Genomic DNA, 15,311 nt, shown 5'->3' with positions numbered 1-15,311 from the left:
TCGTTAAAAGCAGGTGTTTTTTGTTTGCCCAATTTCAAATTTCGCAACCATTTCATGACAAGTCACACGCAAAACTTCTGCTAATTTTATACAGCCTAATTACAGACATTTAGGAAATTCACAGACTTCTGCAAATAAAATCTGACATGTCTGCTTCGGAGCTACGTATGAATTATAAGGAGTGAAAAAGAATCGTGATTTCACATGCCGAACCTTTGTAGATCGAGGTTCATCTTCGATAGGACGTAGTTGCATCAAGTTATAGACCCAATTTGAGTACAGTAGACCGAAATTACATCCACGTACCTGGAATGTTTTCATGATAAAATGGTGAGGTTAAACAATTTTCAGTCGTGCCTTATCAATATCAGAATAATTATACATATTGACTGTGAAATATCGACTGCAGCTCAAATATTACATAAGATACGGGTTAAAATGTTATTGAAGTTATCATATTAGACCGAGGTTAGGGACATATACCCTACGACAAAAAATCTTAGATGGTGGAATTGTTGTAACTTTTTTCGTCGTGAGCAGATTTTAGTAGAATTGAAGGGTTATAAAAGATCCATGTTCCGTGACTACAAACTACAACAATTCCAGCTTATTTAGTTCTTAAAAAAAATCTTTTCTTTGAAGAGTACAGTCAGGAATCCTTATTGCCGGTGTCCCTTAATGCCGGATCCTTATTGCCGGGCTATCCGCGAATAAGGATAGGCACAGCTTATGGGATTTTCACTAATAAGGGCTGTGGTGGATCATCTAATTTGTTTTTGGGATAGAACAACAAGCCTGTATCATTGGATTCAGGTTTAATTGAAAACTAAGCCACTAGAGGCGCTTTACATTTCTATTACTTATGACGGGCGCTAAAGTATATGGATCTTAGGTCCAACATAGATTATTTCGTGATCCTGGCCATATAGAAAGTTACCGTCTTCAGCAAAACTGTTCAAGTGATCATGTTTTTTCGAATGGTGGCCATATTAGTTCAGAACTCTCTCACTACGCAGCGCTAGTGAAGGCTAGACAAGGCTCAAGTGTCCAATTTATAGGACCAGAACCTTTCTATGGGGTATCTAAATTTATATATTTATTTAATTTACTTGTCTTCGTATAATAAAAACGCACAGACAGAATTATTAATGTCTAGTTAAAGAACTAATCCTATTTTTAAACATGGTTTTCGAAATATTAAAATCATTATCTTCACGCGATTCGTTGAAACGACGGCAGCAAACATCCAGTGGATTGTTTTGACCGTAGACTGTACGATGCTGAGGAATACGGAGAAGGTCATTTTGTCGCGTCTGCCTAGCCGGTGCATTGAACTGGATTTTCCCTAGAAGTTCAGCACAATCTACATTGTTGTCCAGAATGTCGAATATGAACAGCCGTTGCAGAAGAATCCTTCTATCAGCCAATGTTGAAAGACGAATTAAAGCACAGCGATCCTCGTACGGCAGAAGAACAACCGGATCGTTCCATGGTAACAGTCGTAGAGCGTAGCGGACAAAGTTACGTTGAATCTTTTCACTGCGAAAGCAAAGCGTGACTTGATACGGTTCCCATACTAGAACGCCATATTCCAGTATGCTGCGCACTAGCGAACAATACCATGTTTTTAGATAGTATACATCCTCAAATTGCTCCGTGTTGCGCTTGATGAAGTATCGCATATGCTTTGGCGGTGGTTGTTCCTCGGTGAATTTCAGCTTACTGTCCAGTATTAATCCAAGATCCTTGATTGATGACACCGGGTGACACTTGAAGCGTTCATCTTATAATCAAAAATGGCAGTTTTCCTAGATCGGTTGAACGAGATGATGTTACATTTACGAATATTCACTTCCATTCCGTTTAATGAGCACCATTCAAGAAGCGAGTCGATATCCATCTGAAGAGCGCAACAATCGACCATGGAGGTTATCAGGCGGAAGAATTTCAGGTCATCAGCGAACATGTACTTCGGTGATCTGATGAGTCCGCACAGATCGTTAACAAACAGCACGAAAAGTAATGGTCCCAAATGACTTCCTTGGGGAACCCCGGAAGTAATTGAGAACGTTTCAGATGAGGTTCCACCGAGGCGTACAAAAGCCCAACGCTCAGACAAGTACGATTCAATTCATTGAGTAAGCCACTGAGGGAATCCCATGCGTTTGAGTTTTTCCACTGCCAGTGCATGCGGCACTTTGTCGAATGCTTTAGAAAAGTCGACATAAACTGCATCGACCTGTTGTCGCTTTTCAAGGCTGTCCACAAGAGAAGAAACGTAGCACATCAGATTGGTTGTTGTTGACCGCTTCCTGACAAATCCATGCTGACTCTCTGATATCACATGTTGAACGTTACGATACAAAGAATCATGGACAAGACTCTCCAAGACTTTAGGAAAGCAACTTAAAATCGAAATTGCACGAACTAATTCGACGTCATTAACATTACCACTTTTATGAATGGGAGTGATGACTGCAGTTTTCCATTTGTTGGGAAATATGCCTTCCGAAAGAGATCTGTTGAAGAGTATACTCACAGGCAAAGCGATTGACTCCGCACACCGATTGATGAAGAAAGGTGACAGACGATCTGGACCTGCTCCTTTCGAAGTGTCGATAGAAACCAGCTTAGCAAAAACATCTTGCCGAGAGAAGTTGTAGACGGTCACGTTCAAGTCGTAGTGCGGCAAATTGCTCAAGTACGATTCAGTCAAAGGTGGTCGGTTATTACTTTGCACACTTCGAAAGAACGCCGAGAACAGATTTGCAGATTTTGATGGAGATTCAGCTGCCTCACCTTGGTAACGAAGATGTCGAGGCATTCCGTTGGATCGCTTACGGGTCTTCACATTTTGCCAGAATTGTTGGGGGTCCTGTTTCAAACTTGCTTCAGTACGATGAATGTAGCAGCGAAAGCATTGTGCATGCAAAGAGTTATATTCGCTCTCTAAGTCACGCAGCTCAGCCTTATGCTGTTCATTCCTAGACCGAAAGTTACGCTTCCTTGCCCTGCGTAGACGAGTTCGCAGCCGTTGCAGTTCATTGTTCCACCATGGTTGTTTCTTCCTGTGGGTGTCGATCCGTTGTTTTAGAGGCACAACTTCGCTGATGATTCCATAAAGCTTGTCGTAGAATATCGATACCGCTTCGTCGACACTGCAACCAATTAGAAGATTCACCCATCCGACGTCCGAAATCATTGAGCTCAAAACTGCAAAATCACATCGCTTGAAGTCAAAATCTAACGGATCAGTTGCTCGGGAAATTTCACATTCCTTGCAGAACCACAGGTTCTATTTGTTTCGTCCCAGTAGACTCTGTTTGTTGTCGTGTGTCGTTGCCAGAAGTTATCGGTGTTGACTGGGTTTGTTCGTTACGCGTTGCTGATTGTTCGAGAATTGTGTTGATTTTGGTAGTGTTTAGAGCGATCTCGTTCCTCAGTTCATTCAATACCTTGTTTTGATCTTCAACCAAAACATGCATTGCAGTATTGGTGGACGCAATTGCTTGTCGAAAGGAAGCGTTCGCCATCATTTTGGTGCAAGCTTTGCACATCCAAAATAGTTGGGAACAAGCTGCAATGCTATCACGAGCAGCTGGGGTCTGATGAACGCATTTCAGAATTTTAGAAAAAAAATGCCGCCTGGAAGAAGCGGAGTGCGAGGAAATGGAACTGTTATTATTATTTAGCTTTATTTAGGAGGCTTTCAGCCTTAGGCTGGTTCGCCTCCACAGGAAATGGAACTGCTGTGCCGTTCCCAAGAAACACGGAAGTTCTACCAGAAGCTCAACGCATACCGCAGCGGCTTCGTGCCGCGAGCCGAAATGTGCAAGGATAAGGACGGGCGCCTCTTGATGGACGGACGTGAGGTGATTGAAAGGTGGAAGCAGCACTTCGATGCGCACCTGAATGGCGAGGAGAACGTAGGCACGGGAGAACACCGCAATGGAGGAAACGACTACGTCAGTGCAGCAGAGGACGGAACTGCCACCTGCCTGCACCGGATGATAGTCAGGATCTGGGAAACAGAACAGCTACCGGAGGAGTGGAAGGGGGGGGGGGGGGTAATCTGCCCCATTCACAAGAAAGGCGACCATTTGGAGTGTGAAAACTTCAGAGCGATCACCAATTTGAATGCCGCCTACAAAGTGCTATCCCACATCATCTTCCGTCGTCTATCACCTAAAATGACCGAGTTTGTGAGAAGTTATCAAGCCGGCTTCATCGACGGCCGATCGACAACGGACCAGATCTGCACCGTACGGAAAATCCTGCAGAAATGCCGTGAATACCAGGTCCCAACGACTTTAGGGCGGCATATGACAGTATCGACCGCATAGAGCTATGGAAAATCATGGACGAGAACGGCTTTCCTGGGAAGCTGATCAGACTGATCAAAGCAACGATGGACGGTGTGCAAAACTGCGTAAGGGTTTCGGGTGAACTATCAAGTTCATTCGAATCTCGCCGGGGACTGCGACAAGGTGGCGGACTCTCATGCCTACTCTTCAACATCGCTCTAGAAGGTGTAATGCGACGAGCCGGGCTCAACAGCCGGGGTACAATCCGGTCAATTTGTGTGCTTTGCGGACGACATGGACATTATCGCAAGAGCATTTGGACTAGAGTGGGACAAAATTCAAATTCCAGTTCCAGTATGATTTTCGGGGGCCTGCTGGGTTCCAGAATAACTGTGTTAAATTTCAGGTCGGTCAGTGGAACTATATTTTAGCGCCAGCGGTTTTAATTTTACATAGGATTTTCTATGGGAAAACTTACTTTTTCAAATAAAAATCTGGTGAGGTCACCCATTATCCTCTAAAAATAAATCAATCCAACTTTTAGCTAGGAAATTTTACAAGGAAACCTTTCTTAGAAAACCTCAAAACGATCCGACGCTTGTGGAAAAAGTAATTTAGCCATTACTGATTGCTAACCAAACGAACTGCTCATTATTCTTTTTTTCTAGCAGCACTGCCAGCTGCCGCCTGCTGCTGTCTGCGCGAGGCAGTCACGTTGTGTGAGGGTTCACTCAGCATGGAGGAAAGCCGATATCATGCGCAAAGAATCTTCGATTTTGATGAAACTTTACACAGGTTTCCGGTAGAGTACAAGAATTATGTTTCACGGGGGTCATTTGGAAACAAGTGTGATTTTTCACAAGGGTGTATTTGCTTTGGCGCACAATTTATTCAAACCTTATCAGGCGATGTGCTGCTGCTCAAACTTCAATATTTCATCGGATTCATTTTTCGGTGGTACTCCACAACTTGCAGTAGGTATTCACGTTGTTTGGGATTCTTGGTTACCGAGTTGTTGAGGTTGGAAACAAGCTTTACGGCCCTTTCCGTGACATCATTCACAACCCCAAGAGCTTGAACTCGCTGCTGCGCTGTTAAGTAGAAAAGAACCGCCGTCACTTTCAATAAATTTAAAGCACTTTTTTTTATTCAAAATCGAAACAATGTTTATGAAAATATGTCACTCTCTGATTGAAAATTTTCCAGCTGAATCAAAGCTTTGATCCTGATGTACCTTTGGTAGTACACTGGGATGGAAAGATTCTGCCTGACATCAACGGAAAGCGCGTTGATCGGCTTCACAATTTTGTTACGGGAGCAGGGGTGTCTAAACTTCTTTCGGTACCTTCCCTATCAAGTGGAACGGCGGATGCTGAATCAGCTGCGATTATGGAGGCAATCAACGAGTGGGGTCTGCAGGAAAGAATAGTTGGAATAAGCTTTGATACAACTAGTGTTAAATCTGACGTAAAAAATGGTATTATAACCCGTCTTCCAGTTCTACTGAAAAGAGACTTCACGGCGAATAAGAACGACCAAAATTTGAGTTTAGTTCACTCATAATCGCCAAAAGTGCAGGAACTCAGCGATGAGTAAATTTGTCTCTTGACCGTCCGTAAAGCGATGAACGTGCCCCGGATAGACCAACCCAAGAAGTTCTGCAACTGAACGCAAGGTTGGCTGCAGTGCGGAGGGCTCTGTTCCCCTCGTTGAGGAGAAAGACCCTATCATTCCCGGATGTCTTAGCAGCGAGGGAAGCGGCTTTCGTAGCAGTAGCTACAGCAGATCGATAGTGGAAAGGGAGGACTCCGATTTCCGCACAAGCAGCGTCTGCAGGCGTGGAAGGTAGAAGGCCGGATACGATGCGTACGTAGGTATTGTATACCGGAACGAGGATGCGGTTCAGCTTCTCGGTGGCTAAGCAGGTAATTTCAATGCCGTAGAAAAGTCGACTGTCGATAACAGCCCGGGCGACACGAAGGCGGATCTCGCGGTTACTGGAGCGGTGCGGGCGGGACGATTTTGATGCGGCTACGACAGTTTTCTTTCACCGATCTGAAGTGCTGGTCGAAACTTAGGGTCCGATCCAGAACTACCCCCAGAACACGTACGGTTTTCTTAAGCGGAATTGGATGGTCCTGGATGGTGATCGGTGGTCCCCGAATCAGGTGGCCCGAGTGGCAGATATGGCACCGTACACTCTTTGGAGCGGAGAGCTGGAAACCAACAGAAAGCGCCCACCTGCAGACGGCGGAGACAGCTGCTTGGGCAATATTCCTGGTCCGTTTAGTCGTTCGTCCCGTTACGACGATGAGTATGTCATCGGCATAGACGATTACGTGCACGTTCTTGGGCAGTCGGCTGAACACCCCGTTCATTGCCACCAGGAATAGCGTAACCGCTATGACGGATCCCTGGGGCATTCCAGTTTCCTCGGGGAACGGATCCGATCGAGTGTTCCCGACAGTCACCTGGAAGGTACGATCAAGGAGGAAATTCCGTACAAAGTGCGTGATGTGGCCTTTCAGGCCCCAGCCGATGAGCTGCCTGATGACGCCAGGCGTCCACGTCCTGTTGAACGCCTTAGAAATATCAGGGGATACTAACTCCGCATGGTGACCGTTGTCTTGGGCTTCCTTGAGTACATTCCCGAGGGCTGCAAAGTAAGTGGAGCAGCCATGTCCTTGCCGGAATGCATGCTGCCGTTCGTCAAGGAGACTGTTGGACTCCAGGAACTGCCTGAGTCGACGATTTACCATTCTCTCCATCACTTTTGCCGCGCAGCAAGTGAGCGCAATCGGCCTAAAGGAGGAGGCTTCTCCACTCGCCGCGTTGTTCTTCGGAATGGGCACTACCAGGCTTTGTTTCCAGAGGTCCGGATACGAGTCAGTGAGCCATAGGTTGTTGAAGAGGGCGAGTAGCCTCGTTTTTCCGTCGAGGGAGAGGTTTTTTATCACCGGGTATCCAATCTCGTCCGGCCCGGCTGATTTACCTGTACTGCTGCCGAGGGAAAACTGAAGCTCCCGGAAGGTAAGAGCATCGTTGATCTGGAGGGAAGGGACATTGGGTGGAATTCGCAGGTCACGAATGCTGCTTGTGGAAGGTTTGACGCGCTGAACGAAATCGCTGTCGTAGCCACTGACAGCGGACAGGCCGGAAAAATAGTTCCTTAAATTGTCAGCGATGTCCTTCGGTTCTGAGATCGTGGTGCCATGAGCGTGGATAGTAGGTGGAGTAGACCGCCGCTTGCCACTCAGAGCGTTGACGCGATTCCATAAGTCGCTCGACGATTGGGATTTGTCGATTGAATCCAGGAAATCCATCCAGCTGGATCGCTTTGCGTCACGGATCACCTGTCTGCACGAGAGATGGCGTTCTCGGTAGACCTTCAGCGCTTCCTCCCTACCAGGATCGTCTAAGGCTAGGCGCTTAAGCCGGCGTAAGGCTTTGCGTCGCTCTTTTACCGCACATTTGGTATCCTCGTTCCACCAACGTAGGGCTTTTCGCCCGGGTACGCTACTAGTCCTTGGGGTTGGATAGTGTTGCAGCGTCGTAGAGTACTTCCGTGAAGCTGGAGATGTCGTTCGGTTGGCGTTGCTGAAAGAGAGCGTCGGATTTCTCCCTGAAGGCGTCCCAGTCGGCTTCCTCGAAGCGCCACCTGGGTCTCCGAGTCGTTGGGGGAACCGCACCTACGGCAAGCTGTATGTGGATCGAGTAGTGGTCACTACCGTGCAGGTCGGTACTGATATTCCACTGTGCCCTGTCCACTATAGATCGGCTGGCAGTGGCAATGTCGATCGCGGTGGTGTGCCGTCCATTAAAAAAGGTGGGAGCGCCATCGTTCAGCACCACCAAGTCCTCTCTCTCAAAAATGCTCGCCAGGATAGAACCTCTGGGATCTGACCGAGGGCTGCCCCAGTCCGGATGGTACCCGTTGATGTCGCCGACGAAAAGCCGCGGTTCCGGAAACTTGGAAATAACTGCACTTATGTCTCTATCCAGATTGGCTATCCGTCCGCAAGGCAGGTACGCACAGCCGATAGCTAAGTTAGCGGCGTTCTTAAGGCGGACGCCGACGATTGGCAGGTCACTTTGGAGGTCAAGAACTTCGTGTGGAATGCTCCTAAGCACCCCGATGGCCACGGAGTGCCTGAAATTGGCGCAGCGCTTGTAACTCTAATCGTATCTCCCTCCCAGCGAACGATTTTGAGCAGATCTCCACTGATTCTGAATGATCGATTTCTTTATTAAAGACGAAAGAGTAAAGAAACTACCAGCTTTAAATAAGCCAAAAAAAATCGATCGAAAAATCCGGAAAACGACGCAAACTCCGCGAGGATAAAGTTCCCGTCAGAGCAACTAACATCAGGAACCATTCGACCCTTTCGGACTTTATTACTGAGACTTCAAGTGAGTTTTTTTACTGTAATGAGCATCTCCACCGATTTTCTCGGTGAAAACCCTGAACAAGATTATCTGAGAGGTAAGTAAATATAACAAATCATCAAGATCAAAGTTATTTTTTGTTCATGAATATGTATTCACTGTTACCAACCGAAAGAGAGTGACATATTTTCATAAACATTTGCCTACTATACACCCGCCTGAAACACGAACCAGCAAAGGTCGGACTGGTGGTGAGTGCGTCAAAAACAAAGTATATGCTAGTAGGCGGAACCGAACATGCCAGGATTCGTCTAGCAAGTAATGTCACGATAGACGGGGATACTTTCGAGGTAGTGGAGGAATTCGTTTACCTTGGATCCTTTCTGACGGCTGACAACAATGTGAGTCGTGAAATACGAAGGCACATCATCAGTGGATGTCGTGGCTACTACGGGCTCCAGAAGAAACTACGGTCAAAAAAGATTCACCCCCGCACCAAATGTACCATGTGCAGAACAGTTGCAAGAATACCGGACAACAACCCTGCAAAGTTGGTGTTCGCTACTGATCCGGTTGGCACAAGAAGACGTGGAGCGCAGAGATCACGATGGGCGGACCAGGTAGAGCGTGATCTAGCGAGCATTGGGCATGACCGAGGATGGTTTTTTTTTTTAAATATTAACTTTATTAGAGAGATTTTTAGCCGTTGGCTAGTTCATCTTTATAAAATGGAAGGCCCCAGAGGGGGGTTCTGCCAGCAAATTTTGTTACGGAATTGGCTTACAATTCACATGTACTCAAATAGAAGCAATTAAAACTGATTCCAGTAAAAAGACTAACAATACAGGCAACGAGAAGAAAAAAAAAACAATCTGGTACATCAAAGTTAGGTAGGGTTTTGAAAGAGATCGGAGCTCCACCGTAGGAGGGGTAGTCCCCCGTCCGGTAGAGATGTACCGTCAGCCAAAACAAAGTTAAGATGACCTAAATGTTGTTGTATAACCCAGCGTCCTTGAGGAAATAAATAACTGTTGCTAAAGTGGAAGGTTCGTCGCCCAGTATGTCCCTAATGCTGTTGGGACGTGCGTACTGCTCCCGTAGTTGTTGGTATTGCGGACACAGGCATAGGATGTGTTCCACCGATGCAGTGGTTCCACAAACGTAGCACATTCTGTGGAACTGCGTCCCACCAAAACTATGTGAGATCCTTGTATGGCCTGTCCTAAGACGAGAAACCACCTTCTGGTTCCGTAGTGTCGACATATCCGTCCACTTGCTTGTCGTTCCTTTGATTCTTCGGATGAAGAGGGATTGGGATTGGCACCACTCTGCTTCCCAGGCTTCCCACATTTTGCTGACTATCCATCGCTTTATGTCCTGTAGTGGCAATTCGTCGGTGTAACGGTGGCCAGCTGATCCAGACCCTGCCAGGCTGTCGGCTTCGCTGTTGCCTGGGATACCGCAGTGCCCAGGTATCCAGGAAAACACCGTGTTCGGAGGTGTGGCCTCCACAATACCCTGTATCCAGGGGTGAGTCATGGTCTCCGATGTAAGGGCTTGTATCACGCTGTACGAATCGGATAGCACCAGTATGGGCCGGTCCGAGGGTGTTGTAACGGCAACAAAGATGGCCGCAGCTTCAGCGGAGAAAACCGAGCATTGTGGCGGTAGGCTGCTACTCATCGGTGCTGAAATTCTGGCTACTCCAATTCCGACCCCGGCTCGGGAAAGCGATCCGTCTGTGTATATGTGGGCATGGGTTGGATAGTCCGAGCCTAGCAGTTCGGCTATTGTTCTCTTCAGCGCTGCAGAGTTATCTCCAGCCTTGAACCTGCTTTTTATCCGACTATCGATTTCTGGTGGAGGTATGCGCCAACTTTTGTCTCCGTACCAGTGGACCTTGGCCACTGGGGGGAGCTCCGAATTGGCAGTCATGCGGAGGAGTCTGTTCCCCTCATCGAGGAGAAAGATCCTGTCATTTCCGGAGGTCATTGCGGTAAAGGCAGCGGCTTTCGTTGCAATTGCTGCGGTTATACGATGGCGGGAGGGCAGAATGACGGAAGAAGACCGGAGACAATCCGAACGTAGGTGTTAAAAGTTGGTGCTAGTATCTGCACGAGCTTTTCGGTGGCGATGCACTTCATCTCAAGACCGTACAATAGGTGACTATCGATGACGGCTCTTGAAACCCGGAAACGAGTATCACGATTGTTAGACCGGTGGGGGCGAGAGATAGTGCGGATCAAGTTGATCCTACTGCGGCAGTTGTTCTTGATCGCCTTAAAGTGCTGCTCGAAGTTGAGGGACCGGTCAACAAGTACCCCCAGAATACGGACCGTCTTCTTCAGTGGTATGGGCTGGCTTTGAACTTTAATAGGTGGCCCGCTGACACGGTGCCGGGATGGACACACGTGGCACCTGACGCTTTTCGTGGCCGAAAGCTGGAAACCTACCGCGCTGGCCCACCTGGGTACAGCGGAGACTGCTGCCTGGGCCTTGATCCTGTTGCGTGCTGCTGTTGGGCCGGTAGTTACGATAAGTACATCGTCAGCATACACGAAAATGTAAACATTTTTCGGCAGTCCTCCGAAAACTCCGTTCATGGCCACAAGGAAGAGGGTAACGGCGATAACTGAACCTTGAGGGACGCCCGTCTCTTCTCTGAAAAGCTGGGACCTCGTGTTGCCCACTGCGACTCTGAAAGAGCGATCGGTCAGGAAATTTTTGATGAAGTGGACCATGGGTCCACACAGCCCCCAGTTGACAAGCTGCTCTAAGACGAGGGGCGTCCACGTCCTGTTGAAGGCCTTCGATATATCCAGCGAGACGATCTCGGTGTGGAGACCGCTATCGTTGGCACTCTTGAGGACCTCCCCTAATGTTGCAAAATAAGTTGACGTTCCGTACCCTTGATGGAAGGCGTGCTGTCGATGGTCTAGCAGGTTTTCGGCTTCAAGGAAATGCTTTAGCCTCCTGTTGACCATTCGCTCCAGGACCTTGGCCATACAGCATGTCAAGGCTATTGGCCGGAATTTGCTAGCTTCACGGGTTGTTTCATTGGCTTTTGGGATGGGGATGACTAAGCTCTCTTTCCACGACGCTGGATACGAGTTGGTGAGCCAGAGCTTGTTGAAAAGCTCCAGCATCCGTAGCTGGCCTGGCGTTGGTAACCTCTTGAGTAGAGGGTACCCGATTTCGTCGGGACCCACCGACTTTCCGTTGCTGCAGCGGAGGGCATGCTGCAATTCCTGCCAGGAGAATGCCTGGTTGATGTCCGAGTTTCCAGCGTCAGAAGAAACAGAAAAACTTGCAATGGATGACGTCGAAGGCTTAGCTTTCCGCTTGAATTCGTCTTCGTACTTCTCGATGGCTGCGAGATCGGCAAAGTACGAGCCGAGTTCGTCCGCTACAATTGCAGGGTCAGAAACAGCTTCACCGTTAATCTCTACGTGGAGCGGTGTCATGCGCCGTTTCCCACTGAGGGCGTTGACTTGCCTCCATAAGTCGGCCGAAGACTGTGACGAATTCATTCCTTCCAGAAAGTCCATCCAGCTGGTTCGTTTGGCGACACGGATTTCTTGCCGGCATTGATTGTGCGACTCATGGTAGTGACGGAGAGCGTCATCGCGATCGCTTTACACGGCGAAGTGCTTTACGCCGGGCTTTAACGGCTTTCCTCGTATCTTCATTCCACCAGCGTAGCGCTTTTCGCCCCGGAACGCTGCTGGTCTTTGGAATGGTTGCTGTTGCTGCTTCGTATACCACTTCTGAAAAGTCTTCAATGCTGTTCGGATTACGCTGTAGTAACAAGGACTGAAAGGCTTCACCATAGCTATCCCAGTCCGCTTGTTCATAGCGCCATCGGGGCCTCCGTGTTGTCATCGGAGAGATGGCGGTCGAAATTTGAACTTTGATGGGGTAGTGGTCACTACCATAGAGATCAGTGTTCGCGCTCCACTGAGTTTTTCCGGCAAAGCAGCGGCTGACAGCAGTGACGTACGTGGGCACACCGTCATTCAGAATCACCATATCTTCCTTCTCGAAAATATCGACCAGGGGAAGGTCGGAGCGGGGGCTGCCCCAGCTTGGGTGGTGCCCGTTCAGATCCCCAACCAGGATGCGCAGTTCCGGTAGTTTAGCTATGGCTTCGCTGAGTTGATCGTGCAGGTTTGGCAGCCGTCCGCATGGCAGGTATGCACATGCGACGGAGATGTTCGCCGGTGCCGCCAGCTGGACACCAAGTATGGGAAGCTCGGAGTCCATATCGACAACCTGGAAAGGTATCGTCTTCAAAACCCCGATGGCCACGGAGTGCCGGAAGTTGTTTCCCCGTTTAGCTGTCCACGTATACTTACCGCCTAGAGAGCGGTCCATTTGGTCGGTTGTCGCTTTGTTAGTTTCCTGGAGTGTAATGACCCAGGGGGGATCGTCGTGGCAAAGGAGCTCTAGATCACCAATGTGGTTCAGGAACCCGTTAATGTTCCACTGCAGGGTAAAGTTTACTGGCTTAGGCAACGTAGGAGTGGGGTACGAGCGCGCTGTGATTGTGGAGCTAGTGTCATCGCGAATGTGAATGCCACTCTGGTCGACGGGTAGATCTATATCGTAGGTGTCCGATCCATCGTGATAGTCGGAGCCAGCTGACAGATTGATGTTGTATGCTGAATGAGACAGAGCCCCACCAAGGGCAGGTGTAGAAGTTCCACCCACCCAGGGCAGGGATGACCCAACAGAGAGAGAAGAGGTATTACATGATGGCGTACTGGGTTTGGCAGCTTCGGTCGTTGTTATAACAGCGTGTTCGAGTCCCTCGAAGTCCTTCGGGGAATGGGTCGATGAGCCCTTGTCCGTCCCGATACTTGAAGCAGACTTGACTCCCTCTTCGTCCATAGGGGGATGAGCGTTTCCGCCCTTGTGCGTCCCTCTTCCAGACATCCCCCGGCGAAGGGGGGTTATCGTCAGTTCCGGTGTGGAAATGGCGTCCGCACCGACGGGGCCCCAACTACTGGGGGCTATCGCTGGGCTCTTCTTCGGTTATGACGTCCGCACTGCCGGTGCCCTGCGTGCCCGAAGCACTCGTTAATTCGACTGGTTGGCTCGGGCGCCGAGGGGTGTCCGAAGATTCCGGTTGGGGTATAGCTTCCGGTTCAACGGTGCCCCGGCTACCCGAGGCCAAAAACAGGCACGGTTGACGGTGGCTGGCAGTTGATGGAGGTGTTGAGGTGACCATTAGAGTTGTCAAGGTGAATAGCGAGGGTCGAGGTGCCGTTGAAAGTAGTCAGCGTATAACGTACTACTTCCACTTTTTTTTTCATTTGCGTGGCTTTTTCCGGAGAGACTGGCGAGGTACGGGCAAGAGTCGATCTTTGGATTTTGGGAGCTTGGGCCATGCGAGGGGGGTGACCAGGAGGGTCTAGCTGGCTGATGGGTCGCTTCGATGATTGCGGTGTTGAGGGCTGTTCAATGGATGTAGCGGGAGTCGATGGCATGGGGGATCTTATTTGCGGCTGATTTTTAGGTTTGGGCTGTTTTCTGGCGTGATGGTGGCATCGCTGCTGGATCCCGACGAGATCGAGCCATCACTTAAGACGGTGATGGAATCGTCTGCTCTCTCGGGAGCTTTCTGCGACACGGGCTGAACTTTCTCCGGGGTGGTCCGCGAAGGTAATGACGGGGCTGAAGGTAGGACGACGGTCGGCTCGAGGACGGTCCTTGTGGGGATCTGTATGGTAGATTCCAGCTGCTGTACTTTCTGTTGCGTCTGTATCATGACGGTCATCATGGTCTGGACCATGGACTCAAAATGTTTGGCTTGTCTCTTCATCATCGCCTCAATCGCGTTCAAAGACGGATTGACTGAGGCAGCGCTAACTGCGGCGGCAGCGGCAGTGTTTCCAGAACCATTCAACTGGAGTGCGACTTGCAGCTGGGCGATAATAGTGTCCTTTTCTTTGACCGTGTTCGCCAGCTCATCGATTTTCCGACTCATTTCGAGGAGGGCGTTTTGCGTGCTTGCGTTTGTGACATTGGCAAAGGAGTTGCCTCCGTTGCGTTGTTCGTACATTTTCCTTGCGTCCGGATACGAAAGACCTCTGTCCACCTTGATGCGTTGAATTTCATTCTCCCGTTTATAACTCGGGCAGGAGCGATTAGACAGTCCGTGGTTGTCTGCTTTGCAGCTACTGCAGAAGGGTTTCTGGGGACAGGGACGGTCATTGGCGATCGGATGATCACCCGGGCAATTCCCACAAATTGCTTTTGCAACTCTACACCGGAGCTTGGTATGGCCGAACGCCCAGCAGTTGCAGCACTGCATGGGCGACGGATAGTACGGACGAGTTCGACACCGCGTGTACCCTATGTCTATGTATTCAGGTGCACACGTGCCGATGAGGGTCGCCGTGTTGACCCGACCTGATCCGTCCCGTCGTGTGATACGGCGCACTTCTTTTACGCCTTGATCGCTGAAGTCAGCAACAAGGTCTTGTTCTGTCTCGAGGATGGAGAGCGGCAGCCGCAAACCGAGTATTGTGGCGTACTATTGTTGATTATGTCTGATCTTAAATGTGATGTTGTACAAATAAATGTATGTATGTTAGATTTATAACTATAAAGTTTCAT

The sequence above is a fragment of the Ochlerotatus camptorhynchus genome, unplaced genomic scaffold, assembly GCF_037179485.1.
Source record: "Ochlerotatus camptorhynchus isolate MF236.1 unplaced genomic scaffold, CSIRO-AGI_Acam_v1.1 ptg000467l, whole genome shotgun sequence".
NCBI classification, from domain to species: domain Eukaryota; kingdom Metazoa; phylum Arthropoda; class Insecta; order Diptera; family Culicidae; genus Ochlerotatus; species Ochlerotatus camptorhynchus.
This window is presented reverse-complemented; position numbering follows the sequence as displayed.